The sequence below is a fragment of the Thamnophis elegans genome, chromosome 13 (assembly GCF_009769535.1).
Source record: "Thamnophis elegans isolate rThaEle1 chromosome 13, rThaEle1.pri, whole genome shotgun sequence".
NCBI lineage: Eukaryota > Metazoa > Chordata > Lepidosauria > Squamata > Colubridae > Thamnophis > Thamnophis elegans.
Genome location: NC_045553.1, coordinates 12,949,937 through 12,956,396, shown reverse-complemented (window position 1 = coordinate 12,956,396; position 6,460 = coordinate 12,949,937).

Sequence of the window (6,460 nt, the reverse complement as noted above, 5' to 3'; positions counted from 1 at the left end):
CGGCGACAGCAGAAGATACCGGGAACCAATTCCACCGACCCACGCCACCATATCGCTACCGGTTTGCCCAAACCAGTCCAGACACTGCCTTAAGGACTGTGATGGTGAGCCCATGGCACACATGGATGAAGCGGCATTCAGAGCCATGCCACCTGGCACATGTGGTGTTGCCTGTTTCTCTTCTGGGTTCTTGGTGCGCGTGTGACGATCGGCTGGCCTTCATGCAGTGCTGGGAATTGGAAGAGCTGGTCTTCCGTTTTCCGGCATGAGCGTGCCTGCTGGCCAGCTGATTTTGCATACCCGCATGCGCGTCAGTAAACGGAAGACGAGCTGGGCGGTGCACATGCCCTGGAAGTTCATTTCCCAGCATGCGCATGCTACGCTTCTGGGTTGTGGCCCTGACGAGTGCGTGCGCTCCCTTTTTGGCACTCGGTGCCGAAAAGGTTCACCATCACTGCCTTAGGACTTCATGCATAGGAAAAAGCGATAGGTGACGTTAAGCATGAATATTCATAATTAGCAAGGCTTCGGTACGGGTGGGCCTTCCCTTACAATGCTTTGTTTAGGGGCCGTTCAAAATTTGCAACAGCACTGGAAAAATAGCAATAGCAATAGCAATAGCAGTTAGACATATATACCACTTCATAGGGCTTTCAGCCCTCTCTAAGCAGTTTACAGAGTCAGAATATTGCCCCAACAACAATCCGGGTCCTCATTTTACCCCACCTTGGAAGGATGGAAGGCTGAGTCAAACCTGAGCCGGTGAGATTTGAACAGCCGAACTGCAGAAACTGCAGTCAGCTGAAGTAGCCTGCAGTGCTGCATTTAACCACTGCGCCACCTCGGCTCTTATACACGTGACATCAACCGTTTTTCAGAGTTATACGACCTTTGCACCTTCTTCCCCATAATCGTGGGATCAGAATTCAGACGCTCTCGGCAACTGGCACATATTTATGAGGTTTGCCGAGTGTCCCAAGTTCACATGGTTCTTCTTTTGCGAAATTCTCACAAGCCAAGTCGACGGGGAAGGGTCAGACTCACTTAACAGCCAGGTGACTAACTTATCAACTGCAGTGATTGACGTTAACAGCTGTGGCCAGAAAAGTCGTAAAATGGGGGGGGGGGACTCACTTAATGAACGTTTTGCTTCACACCTTGACTTATTGATACAATATATATATATTGTTTTTTCTTTTGTCAAAGCACGTGGCATGCGCAAATATGGGAACGAGCATACTGCTTCCCTTTTGCCTTTCAGCCCCACCCCAGGAGTCTTCCAGGCAGAAAAACCATTTTTGTGTTGCATTTTTGCTGATAAATAAATGGAGACTAGTATAGATCTATTTCAAGCTATTTAGCTCTCATCAGCTAGCCATACCCTTACTGGGATTCGAACCTGAGCTGTTTTTACATATTAGGCAGTTGTATTAACCTCTAAGCCACAGGCTCTCCTCCCTTATCAACTGAGTCAGGGGAATGATTCATGTGTGTGTGTGTACACAAATATATATACATATAGACACACACACTTAGACACACAGACACACACACCTAGACACAAGGACAGTCCCCCCCCCATGCCATCACTCTGCTAAACAACTAATTCCCACAACACTGTCAAACTATTTAGTAAGACTGTATTACTATTATTCTCCTCATCTTTCCTATTGCCTATATCCTTTTTTACTTATGACTATAACTCTGCTCCTTGTATCTTTACGATTTATACTGTTTTATTTAATTTCCCAGTATGATTGATTGTTAATTCTATCACTAAGCGTTGTATCTTCTGATTACGATGAAAGTTATTTTTATGATAACTAGGATCATGCTTTATCACATGTAGCTTTTATGTACAATGAGAGCTTATGCAGTAGAGACAAATGCCTTGTGCGTCCAATCACTCTTGGCCAATAAAGAATTTTAATTCTAATAATATATACGTACTGTATGTATGAATGTATGTATGAGTTCCATTGCCATAGCACTTTTGATAAACCATACTGAGAATTGAGGACTTCAACGTTCCCCCCAATTAGCACACATTCCTTCTATATTTCTACATCCAAAACCAGAGGTGGGTTCCTAACAGTTCGCACTATTCGTAGAACCGGTTCGTCAATCTACCGAATCAGTTAGAAGAGGTTCCACCAGCGGACCTGGAAAGCAGGCCACACCTACAGAAGAGGTTCCAAAAATTTTTGAAACCCACCACTGTCCAAAACCCATTTTTTCCTCCCTCTCAAAATCCTGGCTGTCAGTGGAGGTGTTCTTACCGAGGACTTTCCAAGAGCCTGAAGCAAACTCCTTGTCCCGACAAAACCCCCCTTTTATTAATTGACTGTGAATTCTGCTCATTCACATCCAGCAAAGTCTTTCAAGGGAGGATTTACAGTCACAGACCTTCTCTGGCTTGGAGAGCTGCCAGGCCAATATCTGCAGCTTGGCAAGGAGCCTCAGAGAGTCATGAACCAACGAAGCGAACTTACTGTCTCCTGCAACTCCACTCCCCTTTCGCTCCTCTTTTATTCCCTCTGGGAGGGGCCATTCACCCTCCACCTGTGGCCTTACTCCCAAGTCGACCCTTGTTCTTTAGCTGTTCCCTTGTCTGGCAACTCTGCGCATGCACACACTGGGAACAGGCTCCAGCTGTTCTTCTGCCTCACTGATGTCTGACCTCTGAAGGCATCTGATAACTGTCAGACGGCTCTGGCCCCCGCTCTGCCTCCGACATAGAGCCCTCATCAGAGCCTTCCCCAGTACTCCAGGACTGGCCCGGTTCCTCCCCAACCTCCTCATTGTCTGAATATGCTGCCAGCTCTACTGCCGCTGGTGGGCCGCAACAGGAGGCAAACTAACCCTTGAAACTATTCCAATGAACGAACAAAACCCATCCCCAGCCCAAACCAGACTCGGGAAGTTGCCTTGCGGTTGTTGGAAATGTGCAACTCTGCTCACCCTGTTGCTTTCGGCCGCCACCCGCTGAGCCGCCTCTCGTGCCATGGCCTTGGCGACTGTGTTAGGCACAGGGGTGCCCTGCGGCTGCGGAAGGATCCGGTTGGGAGATGGCGAGCGCTGTCCGTGAAGCGGGCTGTGGAAATTGGGCGGTTCCAGAGTGTGCCCGCGGCCGGGGGAGGCCGCACGGGTCTGTTCCCAGGAGTCGTCCCTTTTTCCGTGGGGACACAAATGTTCCTCTTTGGTATCTGGGATACTGGCACTTGTTAATGGCTTAGATTTGGGAGCTGGCGGAGGGTGAGGAGGCACCAGTAAGTCAGGTGGGACGGGAGCGCTCAACGAGTCCACGGAGTCCCCTTGGGCAGAGATGGTCCGGACGAGGACTTCTCTGGCATCCAGGCTCTGGATTTTGGTTAGCGCCACGATGCTGTTGTCTGCAGTTGGAAACATCGCTTCTGCCACCTGAATGCAGGAAGAGATGCAAATACGTTAGGAACAATAAAGGGGATTATTCGTAGCTCAGGATCATTTTGCTGACATTTCATGACCAAACTAGGCAACATCATCAGTGCTAGAAGGGAGTGGGGTTTAAGGAGGAGGAGGAGGACTAGGGGTCCTTGCTCTCTGAGCTTGGTGATTTTCTTGCAGACGTTTGATGACCCAACTCAGTAACATCATCGGTGGTAGAAGGGAAAGGGGTTGAAGGAGGAGAGGGGGAGGAGGACTGTGGGCTCCCTGCTGCTCTCTAAACTTGGTGGTTTTCTTGCAGACGTTTGATGACCCAACTCAGTAACATCATCAGTGCTAGACGGGAGTGAGGTGTGCAAAGAGAAAGAAATTGGAAATAAAGGAAGAAGACAACAAGAATAGAAGATACATTAAGAGAGAGATAAGAATAAAACGGCAACTGATAACATGAGTATGACGAGAATAATTATGTTTAATGCTATTATTGTATTTTTATTTTAAAAAATGTGTTATGAAGGAAATGAAGACTTACACGTGATATAATTGTTCAATGTATATAATTTGTGGAAGGATGTTGCACAGAAATATTTGTACCCAGAAGACACACTGCTTAAGGAGAGGTGAAATGTTTATAATTTTTAAAATGGAAAATAAATAAAAAACTTTAAAAAAGAAAAGAAACATGGCTTCAGCCACCTGAATACAGGGATAGATGCAAATTCGTTAGGAACGGTAAAGGAGAATATTTGTAGCTCAGGGTCGAAATGAGTGGTCCTTGGTGCTCTCTGAGCTTAGTGGTTTTCTTGCAGACGTTTTATTACCCAACTGGGTAATATCATCAGTGCTAGAAGGGAGAAGGAGGAGAGAGAGGAGGAGGAGAAGGAGAATGACTGGGGAGAGTATCTTTGGTGCTCTCTGAGATTGGTGGTTTTCTTCCAGATGTTTCATTACCCAACTAGGTAACATCATCAGTGCTAGAAGAGAGGAGGAGGAGGAGGAGGAGGAGGAGGAGGAGGAGGAGGAGGAGGAGGAGGAGGAGGAAGAGGAGGAGGAGGAGGAGGAGGAGGACGACGACGACTGTGGGGTCTTTGGTGCTGTCTGAGTTTGGTTGTTTTCTTGCAGACGTTTCATTACCCAACTATGTGACATCATCAGTGCCCTGGGCAATGAAACGTCTGCAAGGAAAGAACCAACCTCAGAGAGACCAAGGCCCCCTCACATTAGGAACACGAATGAGAGCCACACTTGATACTGCCAGCTGAATAAGAGTCAGCAGGGTGATATAACTAATACCAGGCAAAATAAATGTGCAATCTTAGGTCACATCATAGAAATGCAATTTCTTAAGCATGATTCCACCCTCTTTGGCCAAGATCTGATCCCATTTCAAGCTCTGGATCCAATTCTGGGCATCCGGTATTGACAAGCCCTGCCCAACAAGCCAGGATTAAGTGAATTAGAATTATGCAGAATTGAGGAAGGGCATTTTATTGCACCATAAAATAAAATTGGCACATCTAAACAAACAAACAAAAAAGCAAGATATTTTAATGCAGTCAAAGAAACCCTAGGAAATCCCTAGTGTAAATTTGCCAGTTTGTAGCTTAATTAATTGATCGATTAAGTAAAGAATTGCTTTTCAATTAAGTAAGCAAAAGGTTCCCAAAAAAATATGTCTGATTGTGCCAGAAATGGATAATAAATTCCATTTTCTAGGCTGTATCAGAATAAATATCTCTCTTTTTTATTTATTTTTTAATTGATTGATTGATTGATTGATTGATTGATTGATTGAATTTATTTAGCTTGTATGCCGCCCTACTCCCGGAAGACTCAGGGCGGCTAACAATAAGAAGGGAAGGGGGGTACAAAAATAAAACAACAATTAAAAATTCAGCAACAGTCATAACATAGGATGGGGCTGGATAATTCAACAGCCCCAGGCCGGCCGGAACAGCCAGGTCTTAGTTGCTTTGCGGAAGACCAGAAGGGTAGTAAGGGTCCGGATCTCAACGGGGAGATCGTTCCATAGGGCCGGAGCAGCTACAGAGAAGGCCCTCCCCCGGGGGGTCGCCAGCCAACGTTGGCCGGCAGATGGAATCCGGAGGAGGTCTAGTCTGTGGGATCTAATAGGTCTTTGGGAGGTGACTGGCAGGAGGCAGTCTCTCTGATTGGCCCTTGGGCCATATCAAAGTGCAATGTTCCAGAAGCAAATGATTATTGAAATTTGACAAAAGCAATTTAAAATGGAATTGGAATAAAATAAGATTTAAAATGAAATTGGAATAAAATACAATCTAAGATGAAAATGGAACAAAATACAATAATGTAAGATGTAGATAAAATACGATAAAATTATATTTTGGGGTCACCCCTACATCTACCCAGAGGTGGGTTTCTGCTCGTTCGCCCGGTTAAGCACATGCACAGAAGCGTCGTGCAAGCATGCATGGACGTATGAGCAAACCAGTAGTAAAATAAATTGAAACCCACCACTGAACCCACCCCAATCAGTCCCACACATGCCGATTTCAACCGAACCATTTTGCTCAAGTACTGTGTTGTGTTAAATGTTATTTTCAGATTCTGGTTCAATTGTTTTGATAAGGGGTGTCATGCCCGCTTAGGAGCCTGAATCTGTGGAGGAAGATGAGCTGGAACTGGAGCTGAGGGAGCTTGAGGGGCGGCTTTGTTGGCTTTGGAGAAAGGTGGGAGAGCAGGCCCAGTCAGGCCATGGCCTTTCCTGATTGGGATGGCTTGTATGCCGGGAAAAAAGTGGGGCAGGATGACCAAAATACGCTAAGCAGTGAAGTTGAGACACAGCTCAGGTGAGGAGTAAAGATCACCCCTTCCTGATCCTCGAGCACGGAGAGTGGAGAGAAGGCACGAACAGCACAGACAGACTCGTCTACTCAGGAGGAGAGCGCCCCGCCCCTCTTCACAAGGCAAACCTGGGACTGAGACTTAAGGAGACGCTGTGGGAGGAGTGTTTGTCAGGAACAAACACTGAATTCCTGGAGTGTTGAGTGCCGAT